The following is a 24,232-nucleotide window of genomic DNA, read 5'->3' as shown; positions in this document are numbered from 1 at the left end:
TTCTCATATAACACTTTTCGGAAGAAGAAACAACACTATTTATCTTCCATTTGTTGCACTTTTAGTCTCCTTTGTACTTGTATGGGGTCCTTGATTTGGATCTTATTACTGCCAAAAAGGTCCCCACTTCCCTTACTTTTTATGAAAGAGGAATACTTTTGTGAATGTGGAATCCTTCTTTTTTGACAGAAACAAACAGGAAATTTGCACTTTGGTAAGATTATAGTTTTACTTACCACTACAATTGTTTTGCATCACTATTTGCTCTCACGCCATATCAGTCTGTGCAAAACTGCTTTTACTTGCCAATGGGAAGCATTACAAATGCTTCCTGTGCAGGGGACTTGGACTAATGACTGACATGTACAGTTTTCACACATTTATATGCACAAAAGAATCATAGCTATAAGGTTGGATTTCCAGCTACACCTTGGACTCCAATGTTCTTTTTTTTTTTACTTTTTGTGTGTAGTATTTTGGGTAGTAAGCTTTTGTCTCTGATGTGACATGTAAGTGTGACAAATGTGAATGTGTGAATTTGCAAAATGTCAAGAAGTCATTCAGTTTTCTCACCAAATCCTGAGAAAACAACGTGCCTGTTTTTAACCATTTTAACTTTGCTCAGGAGGAGTTTGTTGCTCAGCCCATGCTGCTGTGCCCTGAGGTTAATGACAGGTTTGTCTCACACAACATATAATCGCTGGCAGTTAGCAGAGCAAACACGTCATTCAGTGACTCACAGCAGAATTCAGTGTTTCTCTGTCTCCTGATATCACACTAACAAAAGAGCTGTAACAAGCCTTTAGTTTAAGAAAAACTACACAACTTTACATCGTTACTGTATCAGATTTTGTTTCAAATTTTATTATGTTTTAAGATCTAGACAGAGAATTAAACTTGGCTAAAAGATGGATTCAATTACTTACATGGAAATAATGTCAGGCTGCGCAGTAACTGATAGAGTAAGAGCTGCATATTTCATAAAAACATGATACTGAATGTAGCCAAGGTAGTGATGCTTTTTTAAGTTAACCCTAATAGAGAGGTAAATTCCAGGATTTTTCCATTAGAGTTTGGTGATTTTGACAATGATCCTGCAAAACTTCCACATTTTTGGCTTATTTTGGGAGGAGGAACTCATTCTCTGCAGTTAATCTATTCCAAGGATTGGTATCATACAATGGACGGCCACTGTGCAATGCCTAGGGACCAACTCCATTAATCCAAAAAAGCTAAAGTATGCAGAGTTAGTTATTTACCATTTAATGAAGGAGAGCTGCACAATCATATCCAGCTAACGTGCACTTAGCAGTTTATATGAAACTGCTTTTAAAATGTAATTATTAAAATTTAACTATGTAAAATGAAATAAAACCCGTCAGGGTTCTGTAAAAGTCATTGTGATATGGAGTGTTCTGGGTAAATGAGCATATAGGGATGCTTTACTGAGCACTTTGAAATGTAAACAGTGGGAAAGATTAACAGTCTACATGCATGTGTGAAGCTCTAGTTTAACTGCAACACATGTTCTGGTTTTCCATCACAGGATTTCCTCCCCTCCTGTCATGTGCCTCATTACACCACACTGTAATATTTCATCAGCCATTTGACTCAGTGTATACCTCTAAAGCAAACACAAACACATCTAATCTCTGTGAAGCTGGCAAAAAACCCTTTAAACCCCACTTAGGGATAAAAACTCAGGTGCTGCCTGTTGCAGAAACTCTACCACAGGTTTCAGAATCAAAAGGTTTCACATCTTCAAAAACAAAGGTATCAAAGCTAGTACATTACCCCAGGCAACTAAACAGCCTCACAATCCTGGAATGGCTGAACTCCGGGGAAAATAACGTGAGGAGCTTCACCTGACTAAAGTGAAAAGTTGAAAGGCTTGTGCAACGTTCTTGTTAAGGTGTTCATTTAGGGCCTTTTTATTTTTATTTTAGATATGCGGTGCTTCTTTGAGGTTCTGTGTTGCATTGTGTTGCATGTCATTGTTGTTGTGTTGTTTTGGTTTTGTGTTTTTGCATCGTGTCAGGTTGCTCTCTGTTGCGTTATATTGTTTTCTGCTGTTTTTAAAAATGCACAAAAGTGAGCTGAAAATTTACCTGAAAATCTCTGCAAATTAAAGAGATGCCAATGGTTCTCTAAACAGGGTTTGGTGCACTTGTCACAACTCTGCTGTGTGTCGGAAGAGTTAGAGTCATCAAATACCGTTAGTGATAAAATGGAGTGCTGGTAAAACCCAGCTATTACTAAATGTGATGAAATATCCTACTTTGTGGAAGTGAAATAATAAATTCTCGTTAGAACAGAATAAGTGGCTCAGATAGTTCACTTAGATTGGAAATACTTTTATAAATATGCTGACTCATATCAAACAGTATATGCAGGATAATCCTGCATACTGTTTGATATGAGTCAGCACTAATATGAACCTCTGGAAAGTTCCCTCTCAAAGTTATTGGAAATCAGATGCTCAGAGATTAGTTTCCTGCGTATGAGAAACATTTTGAAGTAATTTGCAAGTGTAGGTACAACTTTGAAAGCAAAAGAGGAAATGATGTTGTACAGCACTGCAATCCACAGAGGGACAAGGTCTTGGTGGTTGGTTGTAGAACATTGTACAATGAGACCACTATTTGCTTCCTATTTTTTCTTAAAAAAAAAAAATCTAATACAGTCAGTGATTTTTTTTTTAATTCAAAGTTGCTACAAATGAAGGCGCCATAGAATAAAGATTTAAGCACAGGCCAGAACATTCTTCATCAAGTCATTTGAGTGTCTGATTCTAACCACCTCAAATAAATATGTTTTCTACTTTACTAAATGTCTGTCGTGGGTGATAATATTTATAAATTGTATAAAATGCACACTGAACTGACATCTGAAATTTAAACTCTATAGTGAAAAAGCATATTGTGTATTTTCTGATGCCTGACTGTGCCCAAAAAGATACCTTGGTTTCCCAGAAATGGAAACTAAGATATTCCAAAAGAGGAAGTGACGTTTATCACACTGTAAAGTGCAGTAAACTCATACATCAGAATTTTGCTCATGACTTACAGTCAGCTACAAACTGGTAAAATGTAATTAGGCTACTGTAAACGTGTGGATACTTGTCGGAGAAAAAAAAAGGTGACATACAAACAATAGAGAGAAACATCTGTAACATAATAGTGCTGGCAACCAGAGTTTTTCCTGTTCTATATTTCTATACCATGGTGGTTGCGATGCAGAAAAGTGAAGTATGTTGTTACAGTCCAGGAATGTGCACGTCCCTATAATTGCCTCATATTCACTGACAGCTGAACCGTCGCAGCTTCGGTAGCTGTAAAAATGAACAGATAATTTTTAATCTAACTACAGCATATCTTTTCCTAGAAATATTTTCTTATTGATATTTCGCCAGTCTCCGATTTCCTTTAGTAAATTCAGTGCTTGAACGTAGCGTCATTGTCTAGACACTCCTATGAAAGTGTTTATATTTAGGATGACAGCTCCCGAGAACAAAAATTAATGTTAAGGCTCCTTGTTTATGAGGTGGCTACTATTTCAACAAGTTAAAACTAAAATATGTCATAAATGTACATGTAAATATAGTTAAAGCACACTTATACTGTTTAAATATTTATACAGCAGGTACATTTAGTTTTCACTGCATGTTCTAATGTCACTATTATTTATCAGATTAATATTTTCTGCATTATTTTTGAACTGGATTAATTATATCCCCATTTTTAACTTTTAGTTGTTGAGGTGGAGTTGATCTTGTGCTCCTGTCTTATTTTTTTTAATGCTATGACTTTTATGTGCAGCAGCCAATATTATATATAAACTTTAGCTGCATTGTTTTACTTTGTAAAGTGAAATGAAAACATTTCACTTTAAGTGCCTACTGGATGGTGACAGAAGAGAGGATGTCAGTGAGGTAAAACAAACAATGTATAGCTGCACTAACATGAGGGCAGCTTATTTGTTTGTGTCTGTCCATTGCCCTATTTCCCCGAATAGGTCTATGAACTTATGATGAAAAAAGCTCTCAACTTCCTTGTGTACTAAAAATAATAATTGTGTGTAACTGTATTTGGGGTGGCATTTCTGTGTGTGTGCTGGGGATTTACATAGTGTGTCATGCAAAATGCACATCTGTTGATTTTTGTTAGACTCTATTCACAATAAAAAACAAATATTCAGAATGGCTTGAGTATGAATATTAGTCAATTTGAATCCTGCTATCTTCTGTTCAAATCAGTGAGATTTATTTTAATAGTGATGGTCCCCTCACTTCAGAGGACATTAATATAAAAAACCCTTAACCCTTAACCTAATCTTAACCCAAGAAATTAGCCTGAAATACAATGATTTATATGGTTAAAAATAAACAAACAAAACAAACAAAAAATGACTTGCATTTTGTCCCACAAAGGAAGTCAGTGACAAAACATAAGCCTGACAAATTTATGTCCTCACAAAATCAGTAATGCATGTAGAAACACAGAGTTGACTACACTTGACCCCGTGTTTACTCCTGTCCTGTCTGAAATCTCCAGGTACTTTCCATATGGATGGGTCCTCACTTACTGGTAATCACACCACACAGAAAGCTCCGCCTTTTTTGTTCTCAAGGAACCAATCAGAGAGGATTGTGTCTCACAGCCTGAGGTTAATCTGATCTCTTCTGAGAGTGCAAGCTGGTGTAGCTGGTTCTTGAAAAACTTCCCTTCTCTGACTTTCACAAGGTCTTTGAGTAAGATCTAACTCACAATATTCAGACAAATGTTATATGACAAAGTAAAACAAAACAAAAAATAATTGTATATATAGAGACCTGCACCTGCATTCCAGAGCACATTACAGAGGCATGGCAATGTAATGAAAATGAGAAATTAGCTGTATGAGGTAGCATGTGGGAAGACTTATTATCTCACCAGCATACACAGTTGACCCAGATTTGCCACCATAGCATAGCATAGAGCCTGCCTCAGAGTTATGGAGTTATATGACTTTAAATACAAATATCTGATTTTAAATTCTTAACTTTTTCCTTCTGCTAAGCTCAATGGCTCATGCTAGCATCAGAGTGTATAAAGCTATGACTCATACTTCTTCTGTAGTGCATTCTTTCATGGGAATTTTCACTTCACTTCTTGTGTGCAGTTAACACCATTTTTAGGATTTTAGAGGAGTTTAATTTGACACAGTGTGTACTGTGTCTTCACAGTCTGGCTTTAAAAATATAGAGTCATAAAATAAACACCAGACAATTCATCAAGAATACTTTGTTAGTTTGAGGATGGACCCCCTTCTGCCTTCGGGACTGCTTTACTTATTTGTGGCATAGATTCAACAAGGCGCTAGAAATATTTTTGAGATTTTGGTCCATACTGACATGACAGCATCATGCAATTTCTGCAGGTTTGTCAGCTCCCACCCCCATGATGGGAATCTCCAGTTCCACTACATTCCAAAGATGCTCTGTAGGATTGAGATTCAGTGACTGTGGAGGACTTTGGAGTACTCTGAACTCACCATCATGTTGACCTTAGTGACAATGTTGGTTATTCTATTGGAATTAGCCAAACGTTGAAGGATCAGCCTGCAGCCTGAGCAGTTGATACAAGGCAGAATGGTTCCATGCTTTAATATTGTTTATACCAAATTCTGACCTTACCATCCAAATGTCACAGGAAAAATTCTTCTAGAATTTAGATTGGATCCTTTAGACCAGGCAATCCACAACAAAGACTTTTGCAGCTGATCAAACCCTCACACGTGCAATAAGACTGCTATATGTGCAATTCTTGTACAGTTCTTCTTCTGACGAAGTTGTACTTTTGTATTTTCTTACTCAGTTGTATATAGCATTTGTATCTCTATTTTATTCTATTGTATATATTATTCTATTCTATTTTATTCTATTGTATATAGTATTTTATTTTATTTTATTGCATTCCAGTGTTTTCTAATTTCTGCTACATAACTTTGCACTTTTGCTGTAACAAAACCAATTTCCCACCTGTGGGACAAATAAAGGTCATCTTATCTTATCTTATTAGTTTTCAGTCGTCTGTTGTCCAATTTTGATGAGCCTGTGTGAATTATAGCCTCAGTTTCCTGTTTTTAGTTGGCAGGAGTGGTACCCAGTGTTGTCTTCTGCTCCTTGAGCCCATCTGCTTCAAGGTTTCACTTGCTGTACATTCAGAGATGTCCTTACTATTGCCTTCCTATTAGCACAAAGCTCATAACTCGGAGCAGCTAAAAACCATGCTATAGTAAAAGTCACTTAAATGTCTTTCTGTCCCTTTCTGATCCTCAGTCTAAACAGCCATCTAGCCCATGTCTGTGTGCATAGAGCTGCTGCCACGCGATTGGTCAATTAGACATTTGCAAGTAGTTGAACTAGTGTACCTAATGAAGTGTCCGGTTAGTGTACAAGATTCCTTTTAGATACTTAGCATTGCATTCTGTAAAATGGCTTTCTCTCAACTAGACTACCAAAAATACCAGCACTTACAGCAGCAGCCTCCTTGGAGAAATGATGACTCAGAATGGTAATTTTATAGTAGTCATTAGCCTGACTTACATTAGAAGTCTATTAATTTAATTGGGTGCAATCTGAACTTGACATCCGAGTTTCATGAATGCAGTCACCCTCTTATAAAGCAGAGCTTAGTCAAAGGTTTAATACCAAGACACACAGAGGGATGATGATTTTTTTTAGAAAAGCACAAATTAAGTATTTTTTATTTGTAGAGGTGAATGGTTCTTGAGCTGAAAGTATCTGGCAGAGAAAAATATCTCTGCAAAGAAAGTAAATATCAAGCTTTCCCGAAGTTGTTATCACTGATGCCTAATGAATGAAAGCATTGTGCTTCATTATTTTTTTTTACCAAGGTGAACTCTTGTCCCATATGAAAGTACCTGGCAGCAAAGCTAGCTCTGATTCTCATTCAAACAACAATAAAAAACCCACCTGCACAGAAGCATGCATAAACCTGTATGCACTCAACTGAATGTACCTTAAAGTAAAAAACAAAACAAAAAAAGAACCTCTTACTTTCTCTGCCCTCTGCACTGAGTTTCCCCTAAAATTTCTCCTCATAATCACATTACTGTATTGAATGTGATACTGTCTATGACACATCACATGATTTTCCTTGCTTACTTTTCTACTTATAGTGAGAATAGAAACTGCCAATCCAAAGACTGGGCTAAACTTTGAAATCTGACAAAATCGTGGCTTCTTTCACATTCTAAATGGAGAGCTTCATACTATCACTGAACAAAATTACTTGTGCATGAGCTGGTTAAAATAACAACACCAGGTTTAATTGGAAAAGCTTTTTTTTTATTATTATTGTAGGGTCTTTTATCTTACATATAATGTGCCTTGAGGCAGCTGTTGTTGTCATTTGGTGCTATATAAATGGAATTGAACAGAAATGAAAACTGAATCGTAATGCCAATGGATGTTGTCACTGAGCTTCCTACTATTGAATGACAGACAGTTGTGAAGACTTTCAGTTTCATTTACCCAACCCATAACCTCTGCAAAACAAACAAAAACCAAAAGAGCCTTTAAGACACAATAGATAGCATTAGATATCATTATGACAATTTTACAGTAGGAATGTGGGGGGGAGCAAAACGACTTCTATGTTACAATGGGGAATGCTTATATCAGGCAGGGCCAATGATTCAAATTATGAGGTTATTCCTGTGATCCAAGGGCTTGAGTTGAGGAGCTGCACAAAGGACTAGTTAAAAAAATAATATTATTGAACTACAAATCATATAAAGCTACACCAGTGTTTAAAAAATTAAAAATATCACTTCAACAAATACATGAAGCAGTAATTTTTGTGGTTTTGTCACAAAGGTAAGCAAACTAATGTGATGCATGCCTACACTCTACTTTGTCTTGGTTATTTGTTTTGTCTGTAAACACTCTATAGTGAAATGTTTATCAGGATATGTTTAGAGCTGAAAATTCCCGAGATATTAACACAGAACATTCCTGCTGAGCATTTTGTAGCATTTGCCACTGACTCTGGAGTGAGTATACATGTTATCTTTTGTTCCACCAAGGCGAGACCTCAAACACAAAGAACTGACAGAAGCACGCCGTTTCTGCTGCCTAATAAAAATCCTCTTAACAAAACACCATGGAACAATATTTTCTATTATTTATTTTTAGATAAATAAATTCCTCCACAAGTGATAAATGACGAGTCTCGAGTAAAATAAACTATACCCATCAAGTAGTTTAAAACAAAACACGAGGTTCGCATAGATCCTTACACTTGCAGCTGTGTGTGTGGGTGCAGGGGAATCCCTGTATGAAGCCGCAGAATATTTAGAACCAGATAAACTGTTTATCACTGGTTAATGGTGGACATTTTATGGTAGATTATGAACCAAAATAAATAAGATTGTTGTCATTGTTCAGTCAATTTTACAGCTGCTCCCTTCCAGCTGTTTCCAGTCTTTGTGTACATTTTACTTCTCAGTGATTTTGTTATTTATTGACATGATGCTCATAGAGTCGTCAACAAAGGCAGATTCATGTCAAAATTTGCCCGAACAACTTTAATATATGAGGCAAGAATGCTTAAGATAACAAAGATGAAGTGGATGCTTCATTGTATCATTTTTGTACCATATTTTCCTGGTATCATGTAGTGGTCCAATATTTAATGTCTTACCCATATACTGTATTCCTGCACTGCGAGTTCCTATAAACTCACAATATATTGTGTTCAGGCAGCAGCTGAAATTTGTTTTGCTTACTTTTTATCTGCACTGTTTTTGTATCAAAATAGTCAGTGTAGCGCGATATTTAACAATTGGTAAACTTCAATATACCTACTCTTTTTTATTGGACATTTATTTGGACTTTCAATCTGTGTTCCTCTAGTGGCACACAGGGAGAGAGAGGAAAGCCTGCAGCACTTTATATTCTAAGTTAAAGATCCTACAATGTTAGAAAGAAACCCCAACAATCACACAACTCTCTGTGAGCAAGTAGTTGGTGACAGTGGGAAGATAAAACTCCCTTTTACCGGAAGAAACCTTTAGCTGAACCAGGCTAAGTGAGACGCAGCCATCCACTATGACTGGTTGGGGATGAAGGGAGTGCAGAAAGCTGCTCTTACAAAAATGTGCGAGCATTGATGGAAAACACTTTGGTTGATATTGTGGTTGTCTGACAAAGCTAAAGCTACTGTTTGATTTGCATTGACTATTTTGAAGTTTGAACTGCATCTAGTAGTTTTTTCTCTAAGTTAACATTCAGTTAAGGTGACAGAACACGTAAGAAGAAATGTGAAGAAAACAGGAAAAACATTTAAAACGTTACAATAAACAGGAATGGTAAGACAGCTTTATTATAATGTACAAAAGTAATCCTTTGTCACTGGATGAAATTACAAATCATATTTCATTTCTGTATTCAGACTGTAACAACTGTAAGACTCTTGAAAATAGTCAGTATACAGCTTATTAGTTAATAGCTAAAGTTAAAACTGCTCTACTTTCATTAACTATGACACAGTCATTCATTTTCTTCTTTTCTATGGTGTTTCTCAGGAACATAAACATTCACACTTGTCATTGGTTGTCATGTCCACCAATGAGACACTGTTGCCTGGTGATTCAGATACTTCTCACCAGTCAGCTGTCTACTTTTATTTATTCACTGTGACTCATCTCCCTAGCATTAATGTGGCTGCTGATTGGGGGATTCAAAATACCTGTCTCTGTTTGTGATTGGTTGGGCTATTCTTGTAGAGCTATATAAACAGAGCTGAGATTTTGTGACCATGCTCAGAGTGAAGTAAGCATACCCACTGCATGTGCAAGCTGAATAAAAGTGAAGAGATTGGAAAGTGATTCTTTGGCACATATAGTCACATCTTGATTTCCATTCTGATAATTAGATAATGTTTTATCCATCCAGAAAAAAAAAAAAAAAAAAACTACTCCCAAATTAAGCTTACTAGTTTTTAGAGGGAGGTAAACCTGCTTAAAAAGAAACATAAAGACACCCAAATTAAGGGAAATTTTTTTATTTCTTAATGGCTTCATACACACATAGTCACCTGAATACATTTCTTGACAAAGTTTAAGTTGCAGATGAAATAAAGTTCATAATATAAAGTCTAAAAGCCAGCCTTGCCCAATTTTATGAGCACCCAAAATTATGCTTGTGGACACAATACGGTCATTGTGGCCCAGTCCTATAGAAGCTCTCTGACACTTTTTATTTTTGCATATTTGTCACAATTACATGATCAAACAAAAAAACAAACAAAACAAAAAAATCAGTTTTTAAATTAAGATTTATTATATTAAGAGGAAAAACGTATCCAAACCTGTCTGGCCAAGTGTGAAAAACTAATTTACCCTTTGTTAAAACATGATTTAACTTTGAGTCATCATATGTTTTTTTGAGAAGCTGATTTCAGTTTCACTATCCACAGGCTAAAAGATCTCAAAAAACAATGTAGCATGCTACGATCTAATGAAACAGCTGGGCAACATGTCATTAACATCTATTAGTCTGGAAAGGGTTACTATCTAAGGTTTTGGGACACCAGTAAATGGCAGTAAGAGCCATTATCCATAAATGGCAAAAAGCTGGAATTGGTGAACTTTCCCAAGAGTGGCTGGCTTACCAACATTACTCCAAGAGCACATCTCATCTAATAGGTCACTAAAGAATTCTAAACAGCATCTAAAGAGCAGTAGGTCTTACTTGCCTTAGTTAAGGTCAGTGTATCCATGAGAAAGTTAAAAGGTGAAACCACTGCTGACCAAAAGAAACAAAAGAATTAATTTAACATTTGCTAAAAGATACCTTGATGAGTCTCAAGATTTTTGGGAAGTTTTTCTGTGGACAAATGAGACACTTGGAGTTGCATTATATCTGACGTAAAACTAACAGCATTTCACAAAAAGAATATCGTACCAACAGTCAAATATGGTGGTGATAGTATAATGCTTTGCTGCTTTATGACCTGGATGACTTGCTGTAACTGATGGAACCATGAATTCTGCTCTCTACCTGAAAATCCTAAAGGAGAATGTCCAATCATCAGTTCATGCCTTGAAGCTCAACCATACTTGGCTTATGCAGCAGGACAATGATAAGAAAATACACCAGCAAGTCCACCTCTGAATGGCTCAGAAATAAATAAATAAATAATGGAGTGGCCTAGTCAAAGACCAGACTCATATCCAATCAGGCTGTTCACACCTGTAAGTTTGATAGATTTTTCCCTTAATGAATCATCATTAAAATACGGATGAACTTTTGCGCGATCTCGCAAAAGTCCGTCTTAATTTTTTTTCCTCCCGTGTCCCCTGCGGGGCTCCGTATAATATTACTCTTTCTGGGTCACAAAATAAACTTTTAAGATATTTTGAGGCGTGAATGTAGTTGTGTAAACGTCAAATATCTGCTCGGTTTACAAGACATCACATATTTGCAAAAGTGCTCCGACGTTTTCGGAGATCTGACACCCACTATCTCGAAGCTAACGGGAGGTTGAGACCTACTACAGCCGGGAGGAACACCGCTCTCCCGGCACATCGTGCATCGACCTCCCGGTTGGCTTTGAGCTGGCGGCCTCCGAAGAATGCGGCTAAAAGTTTTGCGAGATCCCGAGTTTGTTTTGCGAGATCTTGTTTTGCGAGATCTCGCAAAAGTCCGTCTTAATTTTTTTTTCTCCCATGTCCCTTGCGGGGCTCCGTATTAAAAAAATGCATGTTGTATTTACTCAGGTTATCTTTGTTACAGTACCCAGTGTTTGTCTTTGGATTCTAGTTTATTTGAGATTTAGTGTATATTCTTGGTTCTGGCTCTTTTAGTTGTTTTTCTGCTTTGTCTAATATTTTTAGTTTCTGGTCTTGGTTTTGTCATCTGGTCCTTTGGTTCTGTTTCCTCTGTGTTCCACGGTCCTTGTTTTGTCAGCCTTGTCATCATGTTTGTTTGAGTCTTGTCTCCACCTTTGTTGTTCCCTTTCTATCTCCCCAGTCAGCATTGTTCCTCCGGTCCCATTGTCAAGCCCGTCATAGTCTTTGTCTCCGTGGTTATTTGTACTTCCTGTTTTATTTTGAGAGTTGCCTGTGTTCAGCATGTTCAGTTTTGCTTTCCCTGTCCTGTTAGTCTGTATTAGTTCCAGGTCCTGTTTCCTATCCTGTCATTAACCTGTGTATATTTAAGCCCCCTGTTTTTCTCTGCTCATTGTAGCATCATCCCCACGTTTGCTTCATCTCCCTTGTTAATTTTATTTATTTATTTTTTTAAAGAAATCCATAAGGGGGTAAATACTTTTCACAGCACTGTGCATTTGCACTCTGAAGCTTGATGTTGCCATCGCTGAAAGCATCTAAAGTAGGCACCTGAATCTGAAAACACATTAGAATCAGATTATGCCTATAGGTATATGTCATAATATAGTAATAAAATTATAATAAAGAAAAAATTGTATTAATAAAATAATATACCTACCATAAAACTGTTTTTAACAACACATTCGCTTCATCCCTGTTTAACCTTATTTTTTCCTTTTGAAAAGCAGCTCAACAAGTAGCGATATATTTATGCCATGCTCTTTGAAATTATGTCATGGTGGATTGTATTGTCCACTGAAAGGTTGATAATGGTCTTGGCATTCATGTGAATGTTCATTTGTAATGTACCACCTATCTAAACACTGTTCCACAGCCTTGAATGGCAGTGGTATTCCCTGATGGCACTATGGCCTCTTTCAGCAGGAGCATCCTGCCTTTGAGGTAGGCGTTTTGACCTGGAGGTGTTCATTCTATTTAGTCACAATGACTCATCCTTCTCACACTGCCAACCCAGCAGTTCATCTTCTACACACTGAATAGCAATTCTTGTACAGCTATACAAACACAGCAGAGATTTTGCAGATTTATTTACAGAAAGAGAGCAGGGCAGAGAGAGGCTTTTTTAAATTCAGATTTGCTAAAGAGAAAATCTTGTAAATTTTCTAATGATAGCCATTGTTCCCACATTCAGCCTATAAACCAGGGGTGGGCAATGAATTTTACCATGGGGATAAATGAGAAACTGGGACTTTTGTAGAGGCCTAGACCAACAAGTTCACTAAATTCTGCTCAATATTAATTTTAGCTCTTTATAAGTTTATTGGTGTGGTCTCCAACAACAGTCCAAGTTTTTTCATGTGGCCCTTTGGGAAAATTAATTGACCACCCCTGCTCTAAACTACTCCAGGTTACAGAGGAATATAAAACATCATTAAATTATAAACACAAACACACACACTGTCGTGTTTCCATATCCTTGTGGGGACATCTAACTGACATAATGCTTTCCCTAGCTGCCTACCCTAACCACCAAAAATGAAAGCATAACCCTAACATAACTAAATTGTAACCCTGACTCTAAAACCACCTTTTGAGTCTCCCTATGTGCCCTATGTACTCAAACAAATGAATGCTAAATCCTGATGCATCTTTTAACTGGCAAAAAGATGGCAGAAGATCTCAGATCAATCTGTGTTTTGCTAAAAAAAAATTAGTATGAGGGCAAATCTCCTAGCTTACCAATTTTAATTTTATTTAGCTTATAGAGCACATAAATACTTCTAGGTTACAAAGGATTTCCTGCCCAGCTTTAGAGGTCTTGTTGAATTCATGGCTCATCTAGCAAGTGTCTGTTTTTGCAAATGCAGTGAGTTTACTATACTCAGTTTACTCAGTTTACTATCCTGAGTATAGTTTACTATCCTTTACTATAACATATGATCCAGGGGTAAAGTGCTCCATGCTACCTTCTCTGTCTCATTTCTCTATCCTTGCCAGCTTTGCAGTGCATAGTCATTGCAGGAGCCCATAAATTCAAGAAACCTGCATATGCCCCCTCTATAATGAGCACCTCTTGCCCAGTCATAGCTCTTCTGACTGTGTACTTGAAGTTTTCAAAAGCACATCTGTTGTTATATATCACACTTTTTTCTGTCCCTTGTTACAGGTTTTGTTGCTTAATGGATTTGGGCTCTTTTTATAGCTCATTCTTGCATGTTAGTTTTCTTGGTTCGGATTTTTTATTTGACTTGAAACTTCTTCATGGGTGCCCTAAGTGGTTTTCATATGTGCAAAACTCTCCAAATGCCCAAAGCTGATTTGTTAAATCTTAATTACTGAAGGCTACTACAAAATACAAAATCAGACTGAAAACAATAAACTATTTCAATATGGACTTTTGACACAGCCCTTTAACAAACAAAATTTATCTAGTCCTTGCTGAAGTTTTTAACTGCAGGGCATGGTTTGGAATGTAAATACATGTAATAGCCACTAAATAAATAAGGACAGGTACAGAAAGCACTTCTCATCTTATATCCCTGACACGAAAAAGGAATTGCTACACTTCCGGATGACATCACACATGACTACGTCAGTGTGAGTATGACTGTGCAGTTTCAGATTTCAACATGTCCGCCTGATGTCCGGTTTGTTAAAAAACAAAAAGAAAAGAAAGTCAGCACCTTCCCTAAACTCACCAGCAGCCTTACTACACCATATTGGGGGATGTATACGTGTGTGTCTTCATGCCTCCTCCGCTACACCATTTTAACCAGAGTCTTCATTTTCATGTGTATGTGGGTTGCAAAAGACTTTTTATGCCAATGGTTATTTTTTGCAAAATGCAAGGGAAAAAACATTTTCTTTACTCTGAACAGAAGAAAACCAGTGACCGCATGTCTTTTTCATGACAGGAAAGCACTAGTTTGTGTCTCGTTTTGTTCCAAGTGAGTAAACAATTTTTAGACAGATCATAATTCACTAAATTCCTTTTTTTAAATTTAGATGTTGTAAATGTAGACACGTTTTCATCTTTTCTCATTTGACTTTGATATCACAAAAACACAGAGTGCAAAGCAACAAACTAACAAACATAGATCTGACATTTAACGTTTGCAATGGCCACACCATATGCCCCACACCACTGATGCAAATCTTATCTACTCAACAACTTTCAAAATAGCACATTGTGTCACATTTGTATGTGTGTATCTGTGTGTGGTTTCACATGTCAGGACTGGATTCTAATCACTTTGTTTCAAATTAGTGTGACCATTGGCGCTCAACTACGAAGAGTTCCAACTTTACACATTTTAACCTTGACAGTTAACGAAAGTGGTCACGAAATATGAAATATGAACTCTTTATTAGTCACAGATGCATGAGATGCATTTCTGTTTATGCTGAGTGAGCTCTCTGAACACATTTCAAAAGCTTTCCCTTATGATTCAGCAGCCACTTTTGCTTGTAAACCAGCTATTATTTGGAGCTGTAACTTCATTCCAGAGGAAAAATAAAATAAAATGTTTAAGTAAAACTGTAAACTGTGGGCACCATTACAAACCCTTCTGACCAAATCCAGTTTTCCTTTCAGGCAAAGATGCCATATGGAGTGCCAGTGGTTAGATCTATGCCTCAGCTCTTCCTCTTTGATAAACATATTTCACTGAACTACTAGCGTCAACAATGACAAGGGAAAAAAAGAATGTCTTCAGAGATAAGGCTTGATTAGTTGACAACTACTTTATAAAACGAATGACTTGTTTCTGACACATTACACAGTAATTCACCTTTAAATGGAAGTTCTAATTTGTTACAACTTGCATGTATTTCTCTTTGTGGTGTTCAAAGTAAAAAGTCCCTTTTGCAACATTATTTTGCTTTGATTGTGTTTATTACTGATCATGATGAGAACATGTTGTTATTGACGGGTCATAACATGTTAATCCTAAATGTATCTGAAATATATGTATTGCAAAAATATTAACATGTTGCCTTATAATGTCTACTGTTTCAATGCAATATCTACTCATAGTTGAACTGTACTCTACATAGTTTCTAAGCATGATTAAGTATGAAGGTTAGGAAAAGTTTTGTATTTTCTAATCTCATGTTAGCATTATTTTCATGCATAAAAGGACATTGGGATATTGTCCAGAGTTGTTCTCTTTCACATGTACTGGAGCACATGGTGAGAGATGGTCTCTCTTCTGGAAATATTACATTTGGTTTTGATAAGAGTGCTAGCTGGATAGTGTGCAGTAGGCAGGACACATAATGTGCATAATAATGCAAATTCTTCAGACTGCTGTTTTTGCTAAGAGATGCCAATTAGATGCCACATGGGCTAGCCCTGGTTGTATCTGATGATTGTGTCAGATCCTTGTCAAATGCAGATGCATCACAAAAGTGTTGAGAAGACTTCAGGACTACAGTGCATGTGGGAAAATGACTTGAGAAATTACATTGCTATTCAGAATAAACTTGTCAATAATTGAAACACTACATTTTTGAACCGTAGTAGAGTTTGCATAAGGTTAGGCTGGATGATAGAGTGTACAAAGTGTGTGACTCAGTCCCATTTGTGGCTAGTAATAAGCAAAAACTTGTGTCATGTCGGGAGTCACAATCTTTACCTAAATTTAAAATGAAATGCTGTGCGTGCTTAAAAAGGTTTAATAAAGCTGTAATCACTGCAAATGGAAAGTTTTTGGTGGTGGACTTGCCAAATATTGTAATTTTTATCTTATTAATCAGAAACTGATTGCACTATGCTTCTCTTGAAACACATTTGCTGTTGCAATTTATTTGCATAAGGAAGTTGTAGAAAATGGCACAAGTTTGTCTTGTGACAGTGGAAGTGGATGTTTGATATAAAATACTCCTGATCCTTAGTCTGGCTTTTCTACAGAAAGGAGAACTTCGAGAGGATTACATTGTAGAATAAAGTAGTGTCCTAAGCTAAACTAACTCCACTCCATTTACCCTTAAATATACTTAACTGTGCAACCACAAATGAAGCACCTGAAAGCCCTTGGTTTTTCCATTAAATGTTGTTGCTGAATGAAATCATGAGTCTTTATTTACTGTACTGTTAAGTGTGACAGCACTTGAAATGATTGCTCAGAACAAATTCATCTGCTGTGTTGCCTTCCTTGAGCTGTGGGATCGAGGCCAGACGATGTGTCAGCTAGGCAGGAGTTTCAGAAAACTGAGTCAAACAGAAAGAGAAACTAAATCAAAAATATTTCTCACATGAATCTTTCCATCCCTGTCTTAAAGTCTGCAAAAACGCCTTCCTTCCTTCCTGTCTTCTTCCTCCTTCTGTCTTTTGTGTCTTAGCTGATGACATTTAAGCCTGAAAGGTCTTCATCATACTTCAACCCTAATGCAAATATTTTGTTTTAGACAGACAAATTATGTAAAAAAAACCAAAAAAAAAAAAAAACCCACCACCACCAACAACAACAAAAAGAGTACTACTTTGGTAATAATAGGTCAAATACTGGCAAACATTTTAGCCAAATTATAGAAAACCAGACCTCACAGAGTTACAGTTGCAGATTTGTTTTGAAATAACATGCACCACCCCAAAGTCAGTTTGTAGAATGTGATAGAATGTCAATTAGTCCAAATATGTGTCTTTTAAATATAATTTTTCTGTATAAATTTTAACTGTATACATTTTTGTCACAGCGTAAACTTATATCAGAGTATAAATCTAATTCTGAACCGTTCAAAACATAGTTTAAGGTTCCTTTCACATCATGTTGTAGATCTCATTTTATATACCCATGATTGTGAGTAAACCCTTCTTTGGCATTACTCCTTCCTTCAGCTGACTCTGACTGGCTGGTTTTACTCATGTCCTAGGTGCTTAAAAAAAAGAACAAAAAGAAAAGCATCACATTGCAAATATGCTTCTTCGGAAAGATGACCATGAATGCATCAGAACCTTGTCATTTAGTAAATGACTGAAACTTACCCGAATCATCAATACTGTTTGCCAAGCACAGTGTCTGCTGGTTTGTTTTATGAACACCATGGCATGCTGGAGGCTGCTAACTGTTGCTAAATAAAATTGGCTGCAAAGAAGATACTGATTTGTCTGCAAACACTTGCCAACTACTTCCAGAACAGAAGTAAACCTAAGAGAAACTGCACCACAAACACAAAATTAACAATGTTGACCGTCAATGCAGGACCATACCTCTGTGCACCAGATTAAGCCTGGTGACTCCCATCTCCAACTGGTTGGGAAACACACACTTTTCATACTCCACCTGTTGTTGCCAAGGGGTTAGTGACCAGTCTCTGTGCCTGCATGATTGCAGGACTGTGTGACTGTGTGACTGGAGCCCAACCTTTACCACATTTAGCAAAAAATATGAAAGTCAACAATGTACAGTGATTTCTCATAGTTTGAGTGATAGTTATGACAGGGAAGGTTGTGTTGTCTGCTAACACTGAAGTCAGATCAGATATTGTATCTTTTTTTTTTTTCTAGAGCAGATTTTCAACATTTTGATGACCAAGTCCTGCTTTAAGGAACCAGCACATAGCTAAAAGCTGTACAGGTAAAATCCACTTTAATATAGTATTTATGATTTGTTTGTTGGTGTTTTATGTTGGTTTAGCTGTTTTATATTTTTTAACCATTAGTGAGGTGGCTGTTGGATTCCTTGACACCAACTGTAGTCTGTTTTCAAAGTCCGTGTATGAAAACTCAAAAGATTTGAAATGGTCTCATTCTGCCCTGCTGTTTTATAGTATGATATGAACTGTAGATGACTTAAACGTACAGCAGTACACTTTCTTTTCTCTCCGTTCCCTCACAAGCCAAATAAATTGTTGGCACCACTGGCACTCAGGCTGTATTTTGGAAGCACAGGAAAGTGAGTGTTTCTCATCTTCTGCGATAGATAGATTCAACTTTGAAAAGCTCACATAGTTATTAGGAGGAAGTATAGTATTTTGGTTAATTGATTTTCTTATTTGAAAACAATCAATTCTAAACAATAAAAATCCAAAAAGTATTTACTACATTATGAGACTAAGAAAAGCTGCACATTTTCACATTTATCTATCAAATCAGCCATCGCATGAATCATCTCTGCAGCTCCGATGTTGATCATAGTTAAGAAATTTAATTTAATTACTAGAAATATACAAAATGTTTGACATTTTGATGTTTAGCCACCATGACTTCCTCCATAAAAGGGTTGCTGGTACTCAAATGTCCTACTTCTGCATTTAGTTCTGAGACATTATAAACATGATTGGCACAACCCAAAGAGGTCATTTATCAGTAAAATATAAGCATATATAACATAATAAAACACACCATATTTATTTTTCCCAAGCAACATTTCCTCATATTTAATGTGGGTAAATTTAACAATATTCTATAAAAAGATTTCTGTGGAAGCACCCTTGGGCTTTGCTTGCTTTCTCTTTCTTATTGTCAAAAAAAAACCCATTAGCTTATAGGTATATGTATATATATATATATATATATATATATATATATATATATTAATATATACGTTCCACTTTTTAAAGTTATTTCTCCTTTTCTTATTATGGTACTTCCCTTTTACATGATTTATCTAGAGTTACATGTAGCTGGCAGCTCTAACCAGAGTACAGATTTTTTTTTCTTTTGACAGTACAGATGAGCTAGTAACTGCATGTTTAATGTTCTCTTATGTTCTGCTATCTGTTGTTACAGATGTCTTGCTGCTGCTTTTCATGCCTGATGCATTCTTAACACATGCAGAAGGGCAGAGAGGTCATTAGTGCTACATAAGATGATTAATTTATGCAGTTTTAGGCTATACTGCAAATAATTATAATCATATATATGGCGAAAAGACCTAATGAAAAAGTGACTGCATTTATATTATTGGCTGAGACTGTTTTCACATTCATGATGACACTGATAACTCTAGTATCACAAATTACTGTTAAGCTGTTTGCTTCATTAATATACTGGCCTACATATGCAGTTACATGATTACCTAATTTATTACGTGTTGTGAAGGCGGTTCATAACAAGCCCATAAATTCTGGAGGTTGTCCTATATCCTGCTGAGGATGACTATTTCTTCATAGATAAGAATATTTGCTACCATGGAAAACCCCACTGTCAAGGGTGGAGGAAACAATAAGGGGATGTACTCCATATTCAGTATCTGAGTTTATGAAGGAGTGTTAGTTTGCTGCATTTTGTTGAATTAACATCAGATCAAAGAACTGCACCTGATTCCCCTGATCTTTCTTATTTTATCTTTTCAATTTCCTGATGGTAAAGATGATATGTAGATGGATTTACAGGGAAACATTTTTTTCTTTGTCATCAATATTGCAAAATTGTCTCAAAAAAATTTAATAATAAAGCAGCCAAGTACAAATGGGTCTCGTGAATATTTCCTGTCTTCAGTAAACAGTTCCCAAACCAGGAGTATAATTAGATATGACTACAAATGTGTCATTGCCATTTCATTTGTACTTTGGATAGAACAGCACATTAAAGAGGGCAGCTTGTACATTTAGGATTTTTCTAACTGGCTGTTTGAGGTCAGCGGTTGTTGTTGAGTTTACTAGTAAGTGAATCCATGGTGTGAGAGTGGGATTGGACTGCCTTATCTGGGCTGTAAACCAGCTGAGCAGCTGGTTTAACCACAGTCCATGGCTCTGTGTGCGTATGTGTTGCACCTAAGTGTGTGTGTGTGTGTGTGTGTGTGTGTGTGTGTGTGTGTGTGTGTGTGTGTGTGTGTGTGTGTGTGTGTGTGTGTACGCACGCGCGTGCTTGTATCTCTGCAGTGTGCGCATGTGTGCGTGTGCCTGTGGTAATTTTGTTCTTGGACATGTCTGGGCGTATTCTCAGTAAGTGCCGCACAGAGGCCTAAGGCAGTACAATGAGTGAGGTACACACAGACAGATGAGCTGTCATATAGTTTTTTAACATTCAGTACATGGAAATCTTATCCAAATCTAATCTAAGCCAAAAGAAAACACACTAAACACACCTTAGTAAAAGGAACCCCAAAAAAGTACACAAATACAAATCCTTCCCTTTACTATGCGGTTTTCAGTCTTTAGCCACGTTTTATAATTTTGTGTGTGTTTCTTTAGTTTGTTGTCATGACTGTGTGTAAAACAACTTGACAGATTATTTGTTTTCTTTATTTATGTAACACTGTCCTTGTGATCAACACTGCAGTCGGGTTCAGTGTAATGTGATGAAATCTTTGTCATCTTGACACATTAACGTCAAAACTGGTCAGCTCACTGGCAGCTCAAAGTTACATCCAAGCATAAAACATGTAGGGACAAAATTAACAACCTTATGAAATACTAGAGAGAGAAATTTTGAAGTAGAGAAAAAAATCTGCCTCAAAATCTGAAAGACTGGGTTTCTATACTTACTTGGAGCCTTAAAAACAATGCTAGAGCTTTCACTAGTTTTCACTCCCTTGTCCAAATAAAATGATTTTACAGTCAATAACATTTGTAACCATGCAGCCACATTTCCTTTAGATACACCAGCCTTGTTTCATCTCCCATTTATTCCCGATAATTGTCTCCCAGTCAAGATAAAGCATTTATAGGCAGATGAATGGGATAAACTGACACTGTGTACTGGCATTCATCCATCTGTTGGTGTATCTTGTGTGCATCACTGCACATGACCTGATCAAAATGTCAGTATTACAGCCAGTCCTTTTTAGTTTCTATTGTTGTCTGTCACATCTAATCTCTGTTTAGATCAACTGATCAAACCAAAGCCACAGACACACCAAACTTTCCAGTCTGCTCTTTGCTCTGCAAGGATGCATAACAATAAGCTGTCCAATTTGTGGACTCATTTATTAACATTTTTTATTTTCAATCTCAGTTTACTGGGAACAAAGTACTTTACAACACTGCATTTTCTTAGAGTCTGCAAGCTAAGAGGTTGAATGTGATGATTACTGAAACTGTTATTGGAATTGACAAATTAGTAACTTTGTTGAAATCAAAAGAACAGTTTCAAAGAAACACAGAAGACACCCTCTGACATGTGTAGAATCAGCAACCAGTGCCTGTTTATGCATATCTGTGACCTTATCCAACCTCAGCTTAAAAAAATGAACCTCCCATTTGTGAAACCAGTGAATTTGATTAATGATAGATTCAAATTGAAACTTTTACTCATAAGAGGTGTATCTGTTTCAGACTAAACTTATTCAAGAAATCTCCACTGCCTTTCCCCCCCACACCAATAGTGTAAACTGCTGACAAACCATCATCACCACCAACTGACAACTATCACTGGATTACTTTTGTTCTTAAGAAAGTTCTCATGTTATACAGAGCTTAATTTAATTTGTATTTTCTAAATAAGTATCTGTGGTCATTTGTCCAATATAGATTTTATGTATGCATATTAAGTAGAAGTTGCGTTGAATCTAAAATTACATGTATCATGACTGCTTAATGTACCTAAACGTCAGTGTGTATGTGTCACAGCTGCTGTTGCCTCTGGTGATTTAAAGCTGTAGCTACGGAAATGGCATGATGCCATTCTCATGCATTTAGAATAGTACTGGTTGCACACAATTAGCACCTTGTAAAAACTTGAAGTGAAATAAGTAGCAGGCAGATGTTAGCTACACATCACTGAGCTAAATGACCTTTGAACTACTGAGGTGAAGTACCTTCAAACCATTTAGTGATCTGACCTTTTAAGCAGTTTTGTATGATCTCAACAGCTTTGAAGAACACTGAAGAGCAAATGAACACTATAGAATAAAGGGGCACTCAGGTGTGAGTTTTTCCAGGACTCCAGAGGAGATAGCTGAAAGATTTTTCAGGAAATAATGCTTTATACTGAGATTTCGAAAGTTTATGGATGCATATTTGGCTCAAACTAATCATATTAGCCTCACTTGCAGTTCACTGGTAATGGTAAAACTGTTGTGTGATTGTTTTGGCATGTCCGACGTCCCACCTCATTTTTATAGTTTTTATTAAATACTTTAAAAGTCAGCACAGGAGGTGGTGATGACAAAAATAGCTAATAATAATAATAACGAAAATGATCGTCACAATCTATCTGTAAAATAATCTGTACAAAAACAAAAACAACACTTTATTTGTTTATTTTCACAAGTCAGTTCATGGTCCAGGAAAAGAATTGAGATAATCATGTCACTTGTAGTTCAATTGATCTAAGTGCCAATGCTGTAAAAAAAAAAAAGGTCTATATTTGGGAGCCAAAGTGTCCATCTAAAAGTGTGAGAACACAGTTTACATTTGAAGCTATCAACAATTGCACTCTATGTCCTAGCCAAGAGGAAGCAACACTCCCTGAATAACACTGATATTCACCTATCCATTTGAAGCTTTGTCATCATAAATATTTTAATAGATCAGGAAAGAGATACCCAATTTGTAGTAAACATCTCAGTTATTCTTTCCTTTCCAGTTATACTTGCCAGTCCAGTTAAAACAAACTGAAAAAGGAATGTGAACTGAATGAACTAAACCAAATGTACAGAATGTGAACATCTTTTATTGAAATGTGAACTGTGGCTCCTTAAAGTGTACCAACAAACACAACAGACAAGTTCCTCAGTTTGAGATGCTTTATTAGTGTATTGTCATCATTTCTTACAGCCAGGATTCACTTCTGCCTAAAATGAGAAGCACGCAGAGCTTTATAGGCAGCTAAAGATATACGCCCTCTCTCACCACTTTGTCTTTCTCTTTTTCACATGCACTCTTCCTTCTTTGGTCTTTGTCCCTCTTTTAAGTTTACACGGTTCCTTTTACAATACACAAACACACACACACACACACACACACACACACACACACACACTGCAAATGTATTTTTTTCGTCTGCATTACCCATATGAACAAACTGAGCTCTTTTCCTGTCCACTCTCTTGTATGTACCATACTGATCGGCATATTGTGCGAGAAATTACACCTGAACCTGAATGTCCATGCCACATTAAACTCCTCAGTTCACCGATCAATCACCCACTTGCTTTAAAAAGTGTCACTTCACTGAAGCATTTCCTAAACATGATACCTGAAAACTCCATGACTCTTAAGAAAAACTGCATTTTATTACATTTTTTTATTTCATAGCAAAATTTCCTTGGTACTTCATACATTACAATCTTACATTCTGTGCCACCATTTTCAACATGGGGAAAAAGACAGGGCTATGAGAACCTGCTTCCTGCTCAGCACTCAAATATCACTGCCTCAATGTAACAGCGGTCAAACTAAACCAAGTCACGTTTTCATGTTTTTTTTCTATGTGTGTGTGTGTGTGCGTGTGTGTGTGTGTGTGTGTGTGTGTGGTGTGTGTGTG

General features: G+C 36.6%; 1 long non-coding RNA gene across 1 annotated transcript in view; it reads right to left on the bottom strand.

Moving 5' to 3' along the window:
- The window catches only part of LOC113034562 (uncharacterized), a 110,734-nt gene that overhangs the window by 10,284 nt on the left and 76,218 nt on the right, over window positions 1-24,232 (bottom strand). The gene's annotated exons all lie outside the window — the stretch shown is intronic.

Source organism: Astatotilapia calliptera, chromosome 13 (assembly GCF_900246225.1).
Source record: "Astatotilapia calliptera chromosome 13, fAstCal1.2, whole genome shotgun sequence".
In the NCBI taxonomy this organism is placed as follows: domain Eukaryota; kingdom Metazoa; phylum Chordata; class Actinopteri; order Cichliformes; family Cichlidae; genus Astatotilapia; species Astatotilapia calliptera.
This window is presented reverse-complemented; position numbering and strand designations above follow the sequence as displayed.